The following is a 21,967-nucleotide window of genomic DNA, read 5'->3' as shown; positions in this document are numbered from 1 at the left end:
TCTTCTCGTCTACATCTTAGCAAAAAGCTTTTCCACTCTGTCTGGCAAGGAGAAACTGTGCCAGCACAGAAAACATCTCCCATCGGGTTCTAGAGGCTGCACGGAGGTCTGCCGAGTGTTTTGCAAGAAGAGAAAGAAAGTTGTCCAAAACAGCTTGCAATCGAATGTTCAAGTGAATAGAAAAGGCAGGAGAGTGGTCAGGTACTGTTTTCTCTCAGTTGGCAAGCTGCGCACACAATCGCAGTGTTGTACAGCTTGTTTCATCACCTTTGCGAAGCTGCCGCTCTCTCCGGCTCCCGGAGACGAAGAAGCTGCTTCTTCGCACAAAGACGATTCTGCCGCTCACAGTGCTCTGCGGTGTGCGCCTTCTGCCGAAAGAGGTCCGGGAGCGGTGCTTAGCTCTGCAGAGCACCGTACCTTCGTCTTTAGCCTCTCTTCTCGTCTACATCTTAGCAAAAAGCTTTTCCACTCTGTCTGGCAAGGAGAAACTTTGCCAGCACAGAAAACATCTCCCATCGTGTTCTAGAAGCTGCACGGAGGTCTGCCGAGTGTTTTGCAAGAAAAGAAAGAAAGTTGTCCAAAACAGCTTGCAATCGAATGTTCATGTGAATAGAAAAGGCAGGAGAGTGGTCAGGTACTGTTTTCTCTCAGTTGGCAAGCTGCGCACACAATCGCAGTGTTGTACAGCTTGTTTCATCACCTTTGCGAAGTTGCCGCTCTCTCCGGCTCCCGGAGACGAAGAAGCTGCTTTTTCGCCCAAAGACGATTCTGCCGCTCACAGTGCTCTGCGGTGTGCGCCTTCTGCCGAAAGACGTCCGGGGGCGGTGCTTCGCTCTGCAGAGCACCGTACCTTCGTCTTTAGCCTCTCTTCTCGTCTACATCTTAGCAAAAAGCTTTTCCACTCTGTCTGGCAAGGAGAAACTGTGCCAGCACAGAAAACATCTCCCATCGTGTTCTAGAGGCTGCACGGAGGTCTGCCGAGTGTTTTGCAAGAAGAGAAAGAAACTTGTCCAAAACAGCTTCAATCGAATGTTCATGTGAATAGAAAAGGCAGGAGAGTGGTCAGGTACTGTTTTCTCTCAGTTGGCAAGCTGCCCACACAATCGCAGTGTTGTACAGCTTGTTTCATCGCCTTTGCGAAGTTGCCGCTCTCTCCGGCTCCCAGAGACGAAGAAGCTGCTTCTTCGCGCAAAGACGATTCTGCCGCTCACAGTGCTCTGCGGTGTGCGCCTTCTGCCGAAAGAGGCCTGGGAGCTGTGCTTAGCTCTGCAGAGCACCATACCTGCTTCTTTAGCCTCTCTTCTCGTCTACATCTTAGCAAAAAGCTTTTCCACTCTGTCTGGCAAGGAGAAACTGTGCCAGCACAAAAAACATCTACCATCGTGTTCTAGAGGCTGCACGGAGGTCTGCCGAGTGTTTTGCAAAAAGAGAAAGAAAGTTGTCCAAAACAGCTTGCAATCGAATGCTCAAGTGAATAGAAAAGGCAGGAGAGTGGTCAGGTACTGTTTTCTCTCAGTTGTCATGCTGCGCACACAATCGCAGTGTTGTACAGCTTGTTTCATCACCTTTGCGAAGCTGCCGCTCTCTCCGGCTCCCGGAGACGAAGAAGCTGCTTCTTCGCGCAAAGACGATTCTGCCGCTCACAGTGCTCTGCGGTGGGCGCCTTCTGCCGAAAGAGGTCCGGGAGCGGTGCTTAGCTCTGCAGAGCACCGTACCTTCGTCTTTAGCCTCTCTTCTCGTCTACATCTTAGCAAAAAGCTTTTCCACTCTGTCTGGCAAGGAGAAACTGTGCCAGCACAGAAAACATCTCCCATCGTGTTCTAGAGGCTGCACGGAGGTCTGCCGAGTGTTTTGCAAGAAGAGAAAGAAAGTTGTCCAAAACAGCTTGCAATCGAATGTTCATGTGAATAGAAAAGGCAGGAGAGTGGTCAGGTACTGTTTTCTCTCAGTTGGCAAGCTGCGCACACAATCGCAGTGTTGTACAGCTTGTTTCATCACCTTTGCGAAGCTGCCGCTCTCTCCGGCTCCCGGAGACGAAGAAGCTGCTTCTTCGCGCAAAGACGATTCTGCCGCTCACAGTGCTCTGCGGTGTGCGGCTTCTGTCGAAAGAGGCCCGGGAGATTCCTGATGGCACGTTGCTGGGGACATTTTGAACCTTCAAAGCAGCCTGACTTTGCAGTGCTGGCAGCTGGCGTCTGGGAGGCATCCTGTGCAATGCAGAATTTCAGATGACAGACAGCTGGCCCCTCTGGACCAGAGGTTCCTGAACACTAGTGCAGTCCCTCTTCCCAGGTAAGCAAAACTCAGCAGCCAAGGTTCCTAGTTTCAGATGGCTGGAGGTGCTTTGCAGTCTCAAACAAGATCAACTAGGCACAGGTGGCAGCTTGGTGCTGGGAGGGATCCTGAGCAATGCAGAATTTGAGCAGACAGCCGGCCACTAAGGGTCTCTGCGCCCTGGACACTAATGCCGCCCATTACCCCAGGTAAGTGTAACTCACCTGCTCCGGTTCCTGATGGCAGATTGCTGAGGACATTTCAGACCCTCAGACAAGCCTGACTTTGCGGTGGTGGCAGCGTGGGTCCGGGAGGCATCCTGCGCAATGCAGAATTTCAGCAGACAGCCGGTCACTAAGGGCCCATGAGTCTTCGACGCCAATGCTTCCCTTTACACAAGGAAGTGTAACTCACCAGCTCCGGTTCCTGATGGCACATTGCTGGGGACATTTCGGAGCCTCAAACCAGCCAGACTCTGCGGCGGTGACAGCTTGGGTCCGGGAGGCATCCTGCGCAATGCACAATTTGAGGAGGCAGCCGGCCACAAAGGGCCCCTGGGCTCTCAACAGAAATGCTTCCCATTTACACAGGTAAGCGTAACCCACCAGCTCAGGTTCCTGATGGCAGGTGGCTGGAGTCACTTGGGACTCTCAAACCTGCCTGACTTTATGCAGGTGTCAGCTTGGGTCTCAGAGGTATCCTGCGCAATACGAATTTCTGCAGGCAGCCAGCCACTAAGGGCCCTTGGGCCTGAAGACCAATGCTAGTCCTTTAAAAATGTAAGTGTAACTCAGACGCCCAGGTCCCTGATGGCAGGTAGCAGGGGACACGTGCCGAGGACAAAGCGGCGGGAGTTTGAACTGGTGCCACCTTGGGCCTGGGATGCACCCTGCGCAAGACAGAATTTCAGCAGGCAGCCGGCCACTCCAGGCAAGGGCTCCTGAACAACAAGGCCAGCCCTTTCCCAGAAAAAGAAATCTCAGCAGCCCAGGCTCCTGATAGAAGATTGCTGGATCCATATGGGACACTCAAATCAGCCTGACTTTGCCGTGGTGGCAGCTTGGGTCTAGGAGGGCCTCCTGCGCAATGCAGAGTTTCAGCAGGCAGCCTGCCACTAAGGGCCCCTGATTCCTGGACACCAACGCCGCCCTTTACACAGGGAAGTGTAACTCACCAGCTCAGGTTCCTGATGGCAGATTGCGGCACACATTGGGGGCCCTCAAAGTAGGCTGACCCTGCAGTGCTGGCAGCTGGCGTCTGGGAGGCATCCTGCGCAATGGACAATTTCAGCAGGCAGCCTGCCACTAAGGGCCCCTGATTCCTGGACACCAACGCCGCCCTTTACACAGGGAAGTGTAACTCACCAGCTCAGGTTCTTGATGGAACATTGCTGGGGCCACTTGGCACCCTCAAACCAGCCAGACACTGCGGTGGTGGCAGCTGGGTTCCGGGAGGCATCCTGTGCAATGCAGAATATGAGGAGCCAGCCGGCCACTAAGGGCCCCCGGGCACTGGACGCAAATGCCCCCCATTGCCCCAGGTAAGTGTAACTCACCAGCTCAGGTTCCTGATGGCACGTTGCTGGGGACATTTTGAACCTTCAAAGCAGCCTGACTTTGCAGTGCTGGCAGCTGGCGTCTGGGAGGCATCCTGTGCAATGCAGAATTTCAGATGACAGACAGCTGGCCCCTCTGGACCAGAGGCTCCTGAACACTAGTGCAGTCCCTCTTCCCAGGTAAGCAAAACTCAGCAGCCAAGGTTCCTAGTTTCAGATGGCTGGAGGTGCTTTGCAGTCTCAAACAAGATCAACTAGGTACAGGTGGCAGCTTGGTGCTGGGAGGGATCCTGAGCAATGCAGAATTTGAGCAGACAGCCGGCCACTAAGGGCCCCTGTGCCCTGGACACGAATGCCGCCCATTACCCCAGGGAAGTGTAACTCACCAGCTCCGGTTCCTGATGGCACATTGCTGGGGACATTTCGGAGCCTCAAACCAGCCAGACTCTGCGGCGGTGACAGCTTGGGTCCGGGAGGCATCCTGCGCAATGCACAATTTGAGGAGGCAGCCGGCCACAAAGGGCCCCTGGGCTCTCAACAGAAATGCTGCCCTTTACACAAGTAAGCGTAACCCACCAGCTCAGGTTCCTGATGGCAGGTGGCTGGAGTCACTTGGGACTCTCAAACCTGCCTGACTTTACGCAGGTGGCAGCTTGGGTCTCAGAGGTATCCTGCGCAATACGAAATTTCTGCAGGCAGCCAGCCACTAAGGGCCCTTGGGACTGAAGACCAATGCTAGTCCCTTAAAAAGGTAAGTGTAACTCAGACGCCCAGGTCCCTGATGGCAGGTAGCAGGGGACACGTGCCGAGGACAAAGCGGCGGGAGTTTGAACTGGTGCCACCTTGGGCCTGGGATGCACCCTGCACAAGACAGAATTTCAGCAGGCTGCCGGCCACTCCAGGCAAGGGCTCCTGAACAACAAGGCCAGCCCTTTCCCAGAAAAAGAAATCTCAGCAGCCCAGGCTCCTGATAGAAGATTGCTGGATCCATATGGGACGCTCAAACCAGCCGGACTTTGCCGAGGTGGCAGCTTGGGTCCAGAAGGCCTCCTGCGCAATGCAGAGTTTTAGCAGGCAGCCTGCCACTAAGGGCCCCTGCGCCCTGGACACTAATGCCGTCCATTACCCCAGGTAAGTGTAACCCACCAGCTCCGGTTCCTGATGGCAGATTGCTGGGGACATTTCAGACCCTCAGACCAGCCTGACTTTGCGGTGGTGGCAGCGTGGGTCCGGGACGCATCCCGCGCAATACAGAATTTCAGGAGGCAGACGGCCCGCCCCTCTTGGCCAGAGGCTCCTGAAAACTAAGGCTGACCCTTTCTCCAGTTAAGCAAAACTCAGCACCCCAGGTTCCTGGTGGCATATTGCTTGAGGGGCTTGGGACTCTCAAACAAGCTCAACTCAGCACAGGAAGCAGCTTGGGGCTGGGAGTCATGCTGCGCAGTGAAGAATTTCATGAGCCAGGCGTTCACTAAGGGCCCCAGGACCCTGGACACCAATGCCGCCCATTACGCAGAGAAGTGTAACTCACCTGCTCAGGTTCCTGATAGCAGATTGACAGGGCCATTTGGGACCTAAAATCCAGCCTGACTCTGCGGTGGTGGCAGCTTAGGTACGGGGGGCATCCTACGCAATGGAGAATTTCAGCAGGCAGCCGGCCACAAAGGGCCCCTGACCTCTGAACAGAAGTGCTGCCCTTTACACAGGTAAGGGTAACTCACCAGCTCAGGTTCGTGATGGAAGATTGCTGGGGCCATTTGGGATCCTGAAACCAGACAGATCCTGCGGTGGTGGCAGCTTGGGTCTGGGAGGGATCCTGCACAATGCAGAGTTTCAGCAGGCAGCCTGCCACTAAGGGCCCCTGATTCCTGGACACCAACGCCGCCCTTTACACAGGGAAGTGTAACTCACCAGCTCAGGTTCTTGATGGAACATTGCTGGGGCCACTTGGCACCCTCAAACCAGCCAGACACTGCGGTGGTGGCAGCTGGGTTCCGGGAGGCATCCTGTGCAATGCAGAATATGAGGAGCCAGCCGGCCACTAAGGGCCCCCGGGCACTGGACGCAAATGCCCCCCATTGCCCCAGGTAAGTGTAACTCACCAGCTCAGGTTCCTGATGGCACGTTGCTGGGGACATTTTGAACCTTCAAAGCAGCCTGACTTTGCAGTGCTGGCAGCTGGCGTCTGGGAGGCATCCTGTGCAATGCAGAATTTCAGATGACAGACAGCTGGCCCCTCTGTCCTTTCTTTCTTCCTTTCAGTTCCTTTCCTTATTTTCTTTTTTTTCTTTTCTTTCTTTCTTTCCCTGTATATCTAATCTTGGTTTTCCTTTCTAGCTTTGGAATAAAAAAAGCACCAGTAGTAGCTTTCAGGCTACCTGGGAGTAAAAAAACCTCCAAAACGAAAATGATTTAAAGAAAACTATTTATTCCCTGGGAGCCTGAAATTTTCTATACTGCTGCACGTGACATAGAGCTTTTATTCCTTCTTATAGATAGTTGATATTATATACTTACTTTATACAGCGCCCCCTGCCGTCTGCCCCGGAGCACTGCAGGCACAGCGATCCCTGCCGTCTGCACAGGCGCACTGCAGGCAGAGGGCTGCGGCGTTGTTCGGTTCTGTTTAATGAAACTCGGCTGAATTCGGCTTGGTTCGGCTCTTGGTCTAAAGTCGTTTCAGTTCGGCTCTTCGGCCGAACTCGGCACGGTTCGGCTAAATTCGGTCATATTCAGCACATTGTCTAAATGTGGCCAGTGTCGCCCACATTCGGCTATCGGTTCCAGTCGGCTATCATCGGCTCTTGGTGTAAACTCGGCTGTTTTCGGCCACACTCGTCTATTTTCGGCCGCACTGGGCTCTTAGGGTAAACTCGGCTGTTTCCGGCCACCCTCGGCTCTTTGGGTAAACTCGGCTCTTTTCGGCCACCCTCGGCTCTTCGGGTAAACTCGGCTCTTTTCGGCCACACTCGGCTCTTCGGCTCTTCGGAACAATTTGGCCCGGCTCGGCTCCCTCAGGGCGCGAAAGCGGCCGTCAGAGGACCCCGGCACAGCGAGGCGTTTAACCCACATGCCTGGCACAAACCCGCCAAAATACGCCCGCCCGCGGCGCCGCTGAGCCCGCGGCCCGTATCGGGTACACTTGAAATGCCACAGAAAATACCCGCGGGGCCGCGCCGGCGTCGGTATTCCATGCAGGCAGTCCACTTAGACCAACCCCGGTCCTCCACTTCCCCGCCCTTTTCGCCGCCATGATGAGAAGGTCAATTAAAAGTCCGCGACATCCGCGATGCGCCACTCCCAAGGTGGCGGCTTCTCGGTGCAGGGCTGCAGTACCGCGCTCTGCCCACAAGGCGGCAGCACTGCCGCACGCCCCAGCCGGGGGCGCAGCGCGCCTCGGGGCTGCGGGCAGGGAAGGCGGCGAAAAAGAACAGGGGCGGCCCCCGCCGAAAACTGCTCTGAAATAAATGCCCCAAAACAACCGCGAAGAGGAAAAATAAACTTCTGCCTCTAATCTAATAGGATAAAAAAAAACAAAACAAAACCACAACAATTTCTTAAAAAAAAGAAAATTAAAAATTTAAAAAAAGGTTTTTTTCCTTTTAATATTCACATTTCTATCAATAATGTATATTGATGTATACTGTCCATTTATACATTTGTTTTTATGAATACATTTCTATTCCATATTGCATATATCCCTAAAACTTAAATTTATTTGTATATTTTTATACATATTTTTACATAGTAAGTATATATTTCTGTTCGGATTTTTACTTCTGTAACACTTACAGTACTCAAAACCCCTGCCTCTACCCCATACATGGCAAATAAAACCCCCTTTCATTTCAACTGTATTTAAAATCTTAAAAAAAATATTTTTCAAATTTGTATTTAAAATGTTTACTGATGTATGATCGATTTTGCATTTCTATTTAGCGATTTAGTTATAATTTATATTCTATGTTACATGTGTTCCTATTACTTATATTTTTTATATACTTTTATTCATATCTTTATATATTTATTATATCTTTCTGTGTTAGGATTTTTACATCTGCAACACTTACATTATTTAAAATAAAACCCCTGCCTCTACCCACATTAAAGCCAAAAAGAACCCCAGTCTTCTCAACTGTATTTAAATACTTTTTAAAACTCTATTTTTCAGGTTCATATTCACATTTACATTTAAAATGTATACTAACGTATACTCTTATTTGTATTCTCCATTACATCTCTTCCTATTATTTCTATTTGCTAATATTTTGTGTTTATATATATATTTAGATCTTGATTGTATATCTCAATATTTAGAAATATATAACAATAATATCTACATTCATATTATTTAAAATAAAAACCCTGCCTCAAACCCAATAATAAAAAAGACCCCAACCCTTTCTTTTAAACAATATTTAAATAGGTTTTATCCTTATGTCTGATTTTTATATTCATATTTGTATTTATCATGTATATTAATGTCTATTGCTTACTTATACATTTATCTTTATCAATGTCAAGTTATAAACAAATTTATATTCTATATTACATCTGATGCGAGTAGTTATTTATGAATTTTTATACATATTTTTATACATTGATTATATATTTCTGCGTCAAGATTTTTACTTCTGTAACACTTACAATATTCAAAAAAAACCCCCTGCCTCTACTTAAATAAAAGCCAAAACATTCCCTTTTTTTTAAGCTATATTTACATATTTCTATATTTATATTCCCATTTATAATTTATATTGCCATATAATATTATTTATATTCTATACTACAACTCTTCATATTACTTCCATATATTTATATATAAATTTGTATTAATACTTTAGCAATTTCTCTTTATATATTTATTATATATTTCTATCTTAAGATCCACATTTCTATATTACTTACATTATTTCAAATAAAACTCCTGCCTCTAACCAAATAAAAACCAAGGACACCCCTTTATGTGAACCAGATTTAAAATGTAGCAGGTAAATTTATTTTTCAAAATTATAATGATATTTATATAGATATTTTTATTTATTATATTCATAGATATTATATATATTAGAGAGAATACCTTCTAATATAATAGATATGTATTTTCTGTATTATATTTTTTTTACTTATATATACAAATACAAATCTCTATAAATATTTAATTTAAATAAATATATTTGTATATCTGAATTGATATTTTATTGCTATCATTTATTTAAAAACCCCAGCCTACAACCTAATAACACCCCCCCATTTATTTTAACTCTATTTAAATGTTTTTATATTTATAATCTATATTTATATATCTTTGTGTATATATATATATAACAGACTATCATTAATCTATATGATAATATATTACAATTATATACCACGCATTATAGTTTTATGTATGTATCTGTTATCTATATTTATGTCTACCACTCTAATGTTATATTTATTTTTAAATGTATATTTATTTCTATTTTCACCTCTATATTAAACCATACAAGTTCATTAACCTCACGCACCAGAACCACAACAATACCGCACCTTTGTCAGCACCGGCACGCAGCACACGCTCGTCCCATCGCAGCACATCAAAACAAAACCCATTGCTATTACTAACGGAACAAACGTCCCACAACGTCATTGAACCCTAATAAAAACTCAAATAAACCTAACTGTCAATAAATATTAAACCCCACTATAAAGTAGCCCAAAACCTCCGCACATTCTCATCATAAACTTCCTCCTAAACCAGTATCTCAAAAACCCCAAAAAACTCAAATACACCTTGAAAATGACACAACTGCTAATAAAAACAAACACCCAGTAAAAACTAAATCAAACCAACTCACGAGACTCAAAACTGTACAACTGACCCTAAACATTACTAAAAAAAGTCCCCAAAGCTCTACCTTTATGCTAATGCACAAATAATAACCTATCATCTAGAAAAGTTATTTGAAAAAAATTTAAAAAAATAATTAAAACCATGAAAATCAAAAACCTAAACTATTAAAATACTAAAAAATATCACTACCTAAATTAAAAAACGTATTGCCTATAAAAACCCACCATATAAATGCCCCTGTCCCAAAAAATAAAAAAAAAAACAACTATCAAACCAGAAAGAAATCAGAACTTAGGAACACTAAAACCATAGCGTTCAAGAAGTCACACCACATCCCTTATCATACACCAACTACAAACAACAGAAAACAAAACAATGAATTCTTAAAAACCACCTTAAAACCACTACATTGAAAAACATTTCAAAAATTAAAATCTGCATTTAACAAAAGCCATCTCATAAATTCACACCCAAAACTCCAGCAGCCCAGCTGGCCCTACCAAAGGTCTATGTTTATACATACAGCAAACAAAACCAAAATCCCAGTAATACCCATCAGAAATCTATGAAACAATCCTATTGAAATTAATGCTGCCTCAAATACAAACCAACCCATCCAGAAAGTCAGCTTCACTCAAAAAACAATTTACACAGAGTTAATAATACCAAGAAATAAAACAACACACCATATACCACCAATGAATATAATAGTCAAGTAAAAAAAAAAACACTACATTTTTTTCTTTTTATTTCTTAAACTAACTTCTTTTATTAGCTAGAACAAAAGATTTTGCCAGGACTGTAACAACAACAACAACCTCTTTTTCTTCTTCTCCTTCTGAAATGTCCCTTCTCACTCCCAAATTCCTTTCAACTCCTGAGTTTACATCCAAGCAAAAAGCAAAATTCGTGCACTCGTGCGTTCGCTGCTCCCGTCAGATTCTCTCTTCCCCTCCACATCTTCTCACACTTTCAGTCTTCACGCTGTCCCGCCGTGATGAGTCTGACAGAAGAATTGGCACAAGCTAACAGAGCATTTCCCTCCCTCCCTCCCGCTGCTTTCCTCAGCGCATTTCAATCCATCCCAGGCCTGCAACGATGCACCCTCACCCCAAAGCTCACAGCAAGCGTGCAGCAGCTCAGGCTCACTTGCCTCCAGGGCTCTGTGCCTTGGATAGCCGAGGAAACTTCTGATGAGCCTCCGTTCCAATCAACTGGAATGCAAACTCACCTCCATCTCAGAGCCTCAGTGACCTCGGCCAGCCCCTTCCTCACTTCCCTGGGTCACAATGACTTCCAGGCACAAGGATGCCAAGCAGGTTCTTGTCTTTTCTCTTGAGTGCCAACAGGTCAAATATGTAGGCTTTGACATAACTAATTACCCTCTCTTTGAACTCTCCCAAGGACACTTTTAAAGAAAAGACACAAGATTGCTGCTACAGCCATGTGGGATCGGGAGGAAAGCAGCAAGGATCCCAGGCCAGCGGCGCGGCCGGGCAGCGTCACGTCCCTGCCGCCCTGTGACAGGGCGCACGGCTGCAGGGCCCCAGAGCCTGCAGGCCCTGGAGCTGCCACACGGATGGACCCGGTTCCCTCCCCGGGTGCCCAGAGGGAAACCTGAGGGCAGGTGTCCACCCCGAGGGTGCACCCAGAGCCCCGGGCACGGATGGAGTCACTGGCCGCTCTCTGGGGACGAGACCCTCCCTGCAGGTGACCCTGCCTTGTCCTCTCCCTCCCTGTGGCACAGGCACCTCCAGGCTCCATGACCAGCCTCCTTCCGTCAGCATCCAGGTGCTGTGTCGGAGCCAGAGGGGTCGAGGCTTTCCAGAACCATAGCATCCTTTAGGCTGCAAAAGCCTGCTAAGGCCATTGAGCCCAGCTGCTGCCCCAGCACTGCCAAGCCCCCACCCAAATCAGGTCCCTAAACACCACATCTTGCCATGCTTCAAATGTCTCCAGGAATGAGGACTGCCCTGGGCAGCCCGCTCCTATGCCTGACCACCCTTTCAGTGAACAAATTGGTCCTCAAAGCCAATCTGAGCCTTCCCTGCTGCAACTTGAGGCCATTTCCTTTTGTCACGGCACTTCTTACCGGGGAGATCTCGGCACTTCAACCTTACCTGCTCCTTCCCTAGGAGCTCTCTGGCTTGCCTGCATGAGAGGAGAAACACTCCCAGCACAGGAACGGCAGCTCAGCAGGTCCCACACCGAGGCAGGGGAGCAGCTGTCCTCACCACAGCTCCCGTGTCAGCTCTCACAGATCGGCTCTGCTCTGCCTCCCGGGGGCAGATCTCTGCTCAGCGCTTCAGAATTGCCTGTTTGGAGGAGGGGGAAAAAACAGCTTAGCCAAGATTTTTATCCAGACTTATCTGATGTCTTTGCCTGCTTTGCCTCTTCCTGACTTCCTTCTGCTAAAAAAACAGCTGCCTTTGGACTTCTAGGGGCAACTGCCACGTAATGCTTGAAAAGGAACTACAGAAAAGTGCCTCATTTTTCAAGACTCAGCCAAGAAGACAGACAACTGCACCTTCTCCATCCCCACTGCCTGCAGAGCTGCCAGGCACCAGGCCAGCTCTGCTCCTGCTTCCAGTTGTTCCCAACTCTGCTGCAAGAACTGAAGGCTGCTTTGGCATTCCATGGCTCCGCTCCTCCCAAAAAAGATCTTTCAGTGCCGTTCTCCCTCCACGGGAAGGGCCCTTTTGTCTCACACGCTCCGTGACACGAGGCTGCGCCAAGCTGCAGCAGCCTCTGCTCCAGCTGGGAAGGGCTTTCTTCCTCCTCTGGCACCTGCCTGGCACAGGTTGCTCACACATGCTGGGGCTGCCCCATCCCTGGAAGTGTTCCAAGGCCCATTGGTGCTCTGGGATCAGGCTCAGAGCAACCTGGTCCATGGAACCGTGTCCTTGCCCACGGCACCAGGCTTGGAACGAGGTGATCTTTAGAGCCCCTTCCAACCTGAATTATTCCATGATTCTATGAACTCAAAAAACTCGGGGAAGAAATCTGTAAAGTCACTAAATACATAAAAGCATATCCCCATCAGCATAATTTTGAATGAAAAGTATATCTACAAACAGGGAGAAATATTCTATGTATTTGCTCTTGCTACCTTTCAGGTGTAATTTCAGCTATCTCTTCCAGTTTTAAAATATTCTCTTTTGAAATAATAAGCCGTGTTCAAATTTTAGCATTTTTACACTATTGCAGAAGCAAAAATTGCTGACAATCAGGCCGTGTCATTCTCTATGGAGCAGAGCCATCGTGACAGCATTCCTGGGACAGAAATTTTACAGGATGTCACTCCACAGAGAGCACCAAATTCCATATCAGTTGGCAGTTCTGCTCCTCCACATCAGAAAGCTAAACTAGGACAAGACAGCCTCGGGATTCACGAATGGCAAGGCAATAAGAGACACGCCTTAATAATATCATTACAATTTCCACAGATCTGCCACCTGATCTGCGACAGCACAGCACCCTGGCCCAGAGGAAGGTGAGCCTGCCCAGGACAGAGGTGGAACTAGGTCGTTTTCAAGATCTCTTCCACCCCAAACCATTCTGCGGTGTGATGACACAGGAGAGTTGTAAGGGAGAAGAAGGATGAATTCCTTTGGAAGGATCATTGTTTGCCTCTCTAGTAGCAGGCTTTACTGGCAGGATTGTTTTGCTCTTGCACTGACCTTGGCTGAAGGTGCTTCACCCTGCAGAGAGCGGTGACAGCCTGCTGCACACGCTGTTCTTGGGCAGAGCGCACGGAGCCAGAGGGCAAAGAGCCCCCAGCAGGTCCGTGACAGGAGCGGATGCTCCTCCCCACCTTTGGAAATATCCATTAGGGATTTTTCCAGCAGATGGCAACAGCAGACCGGCGTGGACTGCAAGGGCAGACTCTGCGGGCTGCCTGAAACCTGGCTGGGCTCCACCCAAAGCACCTCTCGGGTCTGCTCCTCCCGCTCCTGGCATTGAGCCTGGCTGGCAGCCCAGGGCATGGTTACTGGAATACAGAATGAATCAGTGCTGCAGGAAACTGCACACACAACAAGCTCTGCAGCTCTTGCTGTGTGTGCAGGCCTTAAAACACACCTGGTGCATTTGGAACAGATGAAAATTATGGCTCCCCCTGAATAAACATGATTTCTCTCCTAGATATCATTTTGAAAAATAATACTTCAAGGGGTGATCAGAATGGGAGCGCAGACAAACACCAAGAATAAAAACTACAGCGTTTGATGCTTTATCAAAAGGTGTGCCTGCCCTACCGTGTCGGGAAGCTGGACTGCTGGACCCAACTTTGCAGCACATTCTTGTCATTGCTTCTGAGCCACCTTCACCAGCTGCTCTCGTGGCATTTGCCGTGCCATTTGCAAATTACAATACGAGCGAACCTGGAAGGCAAAACACAAGATAAATTTACAGCTGGACAGTCAAATCTTTTTCTCCAAAATCAATGTACAGCTTTCCCCTTAAGCTGAAGTACAGGCCAAATTCATAGAATCACTCGGGTGAGAGAAGCCCTTCAGGCAGTGAAAACGAGCATTTAGGTGTGGTATGAAGCTTGGGGAGCCCTGAAGAGGCCGTAAAAGTCGACTGATATTCTTTGGAAATTACAAATAAAAAATGGGAGGAATGAATTTACAATGAACCCAGTGCGGAAACGCCGCAAGGGACAGCTTGCAGGGGAGATGCCTGAAAGCCAAAGCTGTGCTTCAGTGGCATCTGAGGTGGCAATTTTGCAGAGTGCCTGTACACAAGTTTCTTTTCACTGCGAGCAGTGAGCAGCGGCTCAGAAGACCTGGCTGTAAAAAACACAGGTTATTGTCCCCAAGCACATGCCAGTGGTCTGGAAAAGGGTGACACTCGTTGACATGACTGTTGTGATTGCTCAAGGGGAGAGCTCCTCAGTCCTCCTCACTTCACTGATGCTCCCCATTGGGGCGCAGGTGAATGGCACCACTGGGCTGTGCTTCACCTCCCTGGGTATATTCTGTGCAGGGAACTGCAATGCCATTGCAACTTTTCTGCTCTCACGTCATTCTTCCAGAAAAAAAACCAGTACCTTGAAGGGGAAAGTGCCCTGTCCCACTTCCTTTGTCACTTGTGCTAACCCACAGCACACACTCCCTGCACATGTTATCTGAATGTTAACTCTGTTTACAAGTGCTGTGAATAAACCCCAATCCAACTGAGAAAGTTCCTCTTTGCTCACATTTCAATACAAGGCTGGAACTATCACCTTGCAAAGAACTTTCCTCTACCACTGCTAGATGCAAAACCAAAAAGTAAACCTAGGAATGCCTGCCACACTCCAGCACACAAAGCTGCTGCTGCTGCTTTTAATGGCTTAGCCTGAGGGCTTTGCTGCTCTTCCTTTGCTCTGCTAATGGGAAGGACTGGGAGACCTCTTTGAACTAGCTACACATACCAAAGACCGAATAAACAAGTATTCTTCATCCCATTTCTCTTAAGAGTTTGTCCTGACAGATGCCTTCTCCCTCCTGAGGTGTGGATTATAGTTTGTGTTTCCCTTTTTTTCCCCCTTTAGCCCTGGAAGCATTTCACACCCTGCTGGGCAATGCCCAGAAGTAATCAGACTGACTGAACACGGGAAACGCAGACAAAAGAAAAGGCTGGAAGCTACTGTTCTTCTCCCAGCTGGCACCGCCAGCTCCTGAGGGCTCAGCCACGACAGCCCACGTTTGTGACAGTACCTGTACGCTCTGGGTGTGTGCAGCCCTTGCGTCGTGCGGCAGCCTGGAGCTGCAGGCTCAGATATCCACCGCGAGCTCCTGGATCTTCCAGGACAAAGCCAGCTCTCCCTGCTGCTCCCGTGTTGCGCTGCCTGTGGAGCAGGGAGGGAAGGAGAGGCACACAGGTTAGCACAGTGGCAGTGCACGAGCTGCCAGGCGTCACCCATCTGACCCGCACCAAAGAGGAAATCTTAATTTTCAGAACTTCCCATCATGCCACACAAGACACTGAAGCCGTCCAAATCTGGAAGGGATAGCCTGGCATGATGCCTCCCCCAGGTCATATCTTACATCAAGAGTTCTTTTTCTCCTGCACAAGGCTCTATATCCTACTTGGACAGATATACAAATATCTATAGAAACTACAGATATTCAATAAGCCATCTTAAATCATAACAGCCAGGCCTCTGTACGACCGTGCTTAACTCCTGCTCAGCTCACGCCATCTCCCCGTTCCTCAGGCATCAGAAACCACTGAAACTCCCGTGTTTTCCTGGGGGCTGCCTGCCTGCAGCTGCCCTCCTCTCACCAACGGGGCCACCTGCCAGGCTCCCCAGGGCACAGCAGCCTCCAAGGGGAGCATTCGTCTGTTTGAGAGGTGATGGAAAGCCTGGGGAAAAAAAAAGCTCAGCGACACTGTGGCTCTGAAGGTGCAAGAACCATTACCCTGGAGACGTGCAGCTCACCTGGTTCATGCTGGGCAAGTTCTCTGCTCGCTTCACCTGAGCGTTCAGCTGGAGAGATCCATTTCCACGCGCTGGGCTGGCTCCATCTCCGTCCCTGCTGCGAGAAGGTGTTCAGGGGGATGCCGCTGCCCGCTCAGCAGACGCTTCACACACTCTGCCAGCAGCAGGGGCAGCCTTTGAGGCCACACCAGCCTGGCACAGAGTCACTGAGCCATTCTGACTGTGTTAACAGCACCACGGATGAACCCCCATACCCTCGGGCCTTCATTCTCCGGCACCCCGAGCCCCGCGGCTGCGCGGCAAAGAAGGAAAGCGGGCACCGGAAGAGAGGAGCGAGAGCAGGGCATGACAAAGGGCGGCGAGGGAGGGCGGGCTGTGCAGGAAAGCGGCACGGGAAGGGAAAGCCCGGGAGGGGGGTAGAGGGAGGGTGGACAGAGGAGGCAGAAACGGGGAAGAGAAAGGGAGTAGCGGGGAAGGGGCTGGACAGGAAGGAGCCGGGCTTGTGGGGGGAGAGGGAATGGGGGAAAGGGAGCGAGAGAAGGCGAATACGGGGAGAAGGAAGGAGGGCGAGAGAGAGGGACAGGCGGGGAAGCCTCACAGAGCCCCGGCTGCACCCCGAGCCCGGCCCGGCGCCTCGCCCTGCCCGGGAGGCTGCGCTCGGGGGAGCTGGGCTCGCTCCGGAGTCACTCGGCTCCAGTCGGCTCTTCGGCTAAACTCGGCTATTGTCGGCTAAACTCGGCTATTGTCGGCTAAACTCGGCTATTGACGGCCGCATTCGGCTCCATTCGTCCCTCCGGCTCGCTTCGGCCGAACTCGGAGCCGCTCTCTGCGCGTTCGGCTGAGCTCGGCTCGGCTCGCCTCCCCGAGGGCGGGCAAGCGGCGCCGCCTCACGTTAAACTCGCCCGGCTCGGGGCTCTCCTGCTGCCGCGTCACGCGGGCGGCCCGGCCTTCGTACCGACACGACCGGGAGCGCGGGGTGGCACAGGAGCTCATTGGGCTGTGCTAATTAGCACTCGCGCTAATTAGCGCGCACGAGAGCGGCGGGCTCGGTTCGGCCGAGCTCGGCTCCGTTCAGGCAGCCTCGCAAGCCTGGCCTCGGTTCGCTCGAGCCCGTCAGGTTCGGCCGGTCTCGCCTTGGTTCGGCTGAGCTCGTTCCATTCGGCTGAAGGCGGCGTCGTTCAGTCGTGTTCTTATAAATACCTTTCTTTATTGACTGTATATTTCTATATTTAGATTTCTACTTCTATGATTCCAAATAAAACCCCTGTCTCTAACCAAATAAACACAAAAAAAGCCTTCTTTTGAACGATATTGAAATATTTTTATACTTTTGTATAATTATATTCACATTTATATTTATCGTTTCTTTTGATGCATTATATTCATAATTATATATAATATATATAAAATTCTAGGAAAGTATCTAAGTTATTATTTATATTAGGTATCACATCTACTGCTAAAACTAATTTTTTCTTATAGGTTTAAATTTTATATATATCTGTATATATTTATATTTCTATACTTAGATTTCTCCCTTTATATTATTTGTAGTTATAATTTTTACAATCAAAACACTGCCTATTGACAAATGAAAAAACCCACTTTGTTTAACTATTTTAAAAAATATTTTCATGCTTAAATTGTCATATTTATATTTATAATTTGTTCAGTATTACATGAGAACATACCTGCTCCTGCACTGCAGCGGGGCTCCCGCTCCTGGGGACCTTGGGGTGCCCCAATGGCATCAGAGCCCCGCGTCTTCATCCCCTTCTCCTCTATTTAGAAACTACACTGGAACCTTTTCCTGGGAACAAAGACGTTACCTAAATCCTCTCCCCGTGTCCCAGACAGATGGATATTCAGTTATTAGTTGGCTGGGCAGCAGTTTCTTAAATAGAATGATAAACAGGATGCGAACATTTTAGCTACAAGCAAATAGGCAAATCTGAACAAGGTACTGGTGGCCAACACCAACCACCAAAGTGATTTTGAAGCCATTTTTTAAACAATAAAATAATGATACCACAAAAATTAAGCAAAAAGCTAACTACTGGCTAAGAAAGAAGGAAAAATTAACTTTTGACAGCAACAACGTTCCAACCAGACAGGCTTTTTCCTCATGTCATACCTTGTAACTACCTCTCTTGGCAATTCTCGTCATGTATCCCAAAAGGAATAAATACCTCAGAGCGTCCTAAAGCAAAAAGTAGCACACGTGAGCCCCTCACACTCCCGGGAGGCCGGCACAGCGTGCACTGAGTCTGCAACAAATTCTGCTCACTGAGGGTCTGCAAACAAAGGTTCAACTGATGAATTGAACTGATTTTAAAGAGAGGTTTTCGAAGCACTGAAGCACAAAAAAGAACAAGCAGAAACAATTCTTAAAAAAAACTTGCAAGTTTCGTTTAGCATATATGCGACTGATTTCCACCCTGTGGCTTCTCACTTGGATTCGTCTGCAGGTTCAGGAAGATGACAATGCACACTCTGCCTTCCCTGAGCCCCCCACAGCAGCGGAGCGCTGCTCCGTGCGCTCAGATCATCAGGAACTGGATTACACGTGCCCGGATGGACCGGAACTGCTCTGCTGCAGATTCAGGAGACGATGGCAGAGAGGGGCTGGCCGAGGCGTCGTCCCAGTTCCGTTCCTGTGTGACGAGGAGCGGTTTGTTCCCAGCAGCTGCAACAATCCCCAGCTCGCTTCCGTGGTGAGTGCCGATGGCACACAAATGGCAGCCCGAGGAAATCGTGTTCTGGGCTCTAAGTGGTTGGGACGGGGTCCGATTTTTTGTTTTGTATCTGTATGATGATTAGTACAACAGGGCCCTGACCGATGACGTGGCAGCACAGAATTAAAAACTCCTCAATAGGATTACATCGGCTTCTAGGAAAAGACAAAAGCCTAGGACCCTTCTGAAATCTACTTTTAATCCAGAGCACACGGATTGTCACCATGCTGCACCTTCCAGCTTTTCAAAGCAGCTTACTTCTGAAGACCAGGAAACACTGATTTCTACAGAAACAATGGGCAACCCCCAGGCTAATCTCAGCACTACTGTTTAATAGGGGACCTGCCAGCGTGCCAGTCCAGCCTAAAGTGTGCTTTACTTCAGTCTAACATCCCCACAAAATTCTTCTCACGTCTCCCAACCCTGAAATCTTTTTTTCCCCTAAAGCTTCTCATCATTAGCAATTTCCAAGTAACATGTTTTTTTTACAGCATTCAAAAATGTCATGCTGGACTGTGCTAGAGAGTAATCTGCAAATATAAGCTTAGCAAAGTTTGAATTGACTTGTCCAGAGAAAAAACCTACAAGCGAACACCTACACCTGCCTACAAAGAGCTAACAAGCCCCTGGCAGCTGCCAGCATCAAAGCACATTGGATGTTTCTAATACAGGGTAAGGATAACAATATCACCTTTTGTTCTCTCCAGCTTGTTTTCCCTGCAGTCATATTTTGCTTCTTATGATTTTTTTAGTCTCCGTATCTTCGTGGACAGCACCGAGCCTGAAGACAAGGATACGAGAGTCTTTCCCTGCCGTACGGAGAGAACCAGGAAAACAGTTAAAAAGAGAACAGGGTAGTTTGAAATTCATACTTGCAATGAGAAGCAGCGCCTAACCAACAGAACAAAAGTAAACAAAGCATGATAGCTCCCTGGGGACAGAAGACTTACAAACTCTCCAGAATTTACAATTCTAGCGACCATCCCCTTCAGGACGGCAGCCAAGTGTCCCATGAGGTGGCGCTACACCAAAGAACAATCTGAGAGGTTCCAAAGAGCGAAATGCACGATATTTTGCAAAGACATAAAATCTTGCAAAATAACAAAAATACAATGGATGTAAACTACAGGGCAAGAGTACAAGTGTTCACTTTAAGAGCTGGAACCATCCAGGTGAGCACCTGATAACTGGATTCTCACCAGAGTTTGAACCCTTCAGGTCACCGAAGAGTTTTCCCCAGAAATTTCACAGACTGAGTTTTGATAGAAGTACAGTTGCCACATCCTCAGAAACGTCACCCATTCTCCAGGTGTGTGGAGGGAACTGCAAATGGCTCTCACGTAGTTTGAGCTACTTCTGTAAGGTCTCAGGGTGAATTTCACCAGATGCAACCAAACAGGGCAACTCCCTGTGGGACAGAAGGAACCCAAAGCTTGGGTAAGCAGAGCTGCAGCAAATACTGAGGAAACAAACATAACAGTGTAAAAAATAATAAACCATCCTTTTTTTTCTCTTGCTTTTGTTTTTTTCTTATTCAGATCAGCATAGCAATTAAAGAGAAAGTGAAAAACTCACCATTACTGAACATTTCATCATCTGCAGGCTGAGCATCCTTAGCATAGAGGACTCCAAAGTTAAAATTCACCGATCCCTGCGAAATAAAACCAAATATTGTATGATAAACAGTCAGACAGCAAACATAAAAATTTGTTTCCTCTAAGGACTTTCAGGTATGTATGTATCTTTGCATACATCCTACACATTAGAACATACACTTTATACCATCACCTAATACATAATCACTTACCTTTAAATTTTGATAGTATAGCATGAATTTTTAACTTAAATTGGTGATCTATTATTATTAAGTTGGTGCTTAAAGTTATTTCTGCTGTCACGTTCAAAAAAACATTAATTTTTTTTACTGTAATGACCAATTGATTTCAAAGTCATCACAAGCCCATCAAAATACAAAGCTCTGTTCACTGGACGGGTCTGTGAGCTAGAAGTAGTTAGGCTTCTACTTCCCTCTTGTTCTTCCAGAACCAATAAATCCTGTCAACAAAACCAGGATCTTTAGCCCACTGCTGTGAAAGATTCTACAAGGATGATGGTTTGATTTGTGTTTAGAAGTTTTGATTTGAAATGGCCAGTTCAATGGATAAAGACAGTTTAAGTAGTATTACATTACTGTTATTATTATTTCTATTATTATTTTTATTATTACTACTACTATTATTATCACCTGTTACTGGAAGAAACAGACCAGTAGTACCTATACTTAATTACTTTTATTTCCAGAAAATAATAAAGAAAAAAGAACCAAACCAAAAAAAGTCACTTCCTACCTTTTCTATCAAGGGATGAAAAATTTCTCTTGGGCTCTCCTCCAATTTACTGTTAAATGGAATGTTCTGTGGAACTGCCATTTCTTTCCCAAAATACTAACTTCCAACACTTCCTGAACGTATTTTGTATTTTAAAACAACAGAAGTTAGTGAGACTCTGTGGAGGTCAGGTTTAAATTTATTTCCTTCTAAAGCATAGAGCCCTTTCCATCACCCTGCCCTGTGGCTCTACACTGAATCATGGTGAGCATTTGGGGAGTGCTCAATAACCAATTCTATTTCTCTCTTTTTCTAGTTCTCTCTATTCTTAAATAATTCAAGACAAGTCAAATGAAAAATGACAAGTTCAGCCTCAAAGTCACACTTTTTCCCTTTGTCTGGTCAAGAACAGGCTCTATGCTGCCTTCAACGATTAAGACTTGCAAAACCGGTTTTACAGGTTTATCATAAAACCCACAGAAGGCAAGCTCTGAATAACAGGAAAAGGTACACAGGCAAATATCTAAAGGGATCACTTATTTGGAAATACATACCTTGACAGAGATTGCACTGAGAACCTTTCTGTGGGACTCTAAGGGAGACGTATTTTCTGAGTACCCTGTAAACAAGAAAAGCTACAATATATGACAGGACACCCCCACTTTTTCTACACATTCAAATAGGATTTTTAATAAAAACAATTCAGTTAAAAAAGAAGGAAGAAAACCAAGCTAATTTTACTCAGCTATATTTACTCCCGATTTAGAGGAAAAAAAAAACACTCACAGGTGCTCGCCGTGCTCGCCCGGG

General features: G+C 47.3%; 1 long non-coding RNA gene across 1 annotated transcript; it reads right to left on the bottom strand.

The window, feature by feature from the left end:
* Nucleotides 1-10,446: 10,446 nt before the first annotated feature.
* LOC128948887 (uncharacterized) lies at nucleotides 10,447-20,483 on the bottom strand. The gene is made up of 4 exons (XR_008484163.1): nucleotides 20,406-20,483; nucleotides 20,030-20,289; nucleotides 19,522-19,639; nucleotides 10,447-10,668 (listed from the first exon to the last, which is right to left on the bottom strand). It is a non-coding gene; the product is annotated as an uncharacterized LOC128948887 (long non-coding RNA).
* Nucleotides 20,484-21,967: the final 1,484 nt, after the last annotated feature.

This window comes from Melozone crissalis, unplaced genomic scaffold, assembly GCF_028551555.1.
Source record: "Melozone crissalis strain CALT ecotype California unplaced genomic scaffold, PUWL_Pcris_2 ptg000168l_1, whole genome shotgun sequence".
In the NCBI taxonomy this organism is placed as follows: Eukaryota; Metazoa; Chordata; class Aves; order Passeriformes; family Passerellidae; genus Melozone; species Melozone crissalis.
The sequence above is the reverse complement of the archived record's forward strand: the minus strand, read 5'-3'. Positions and strand labels throughout refer to the sequence as shown.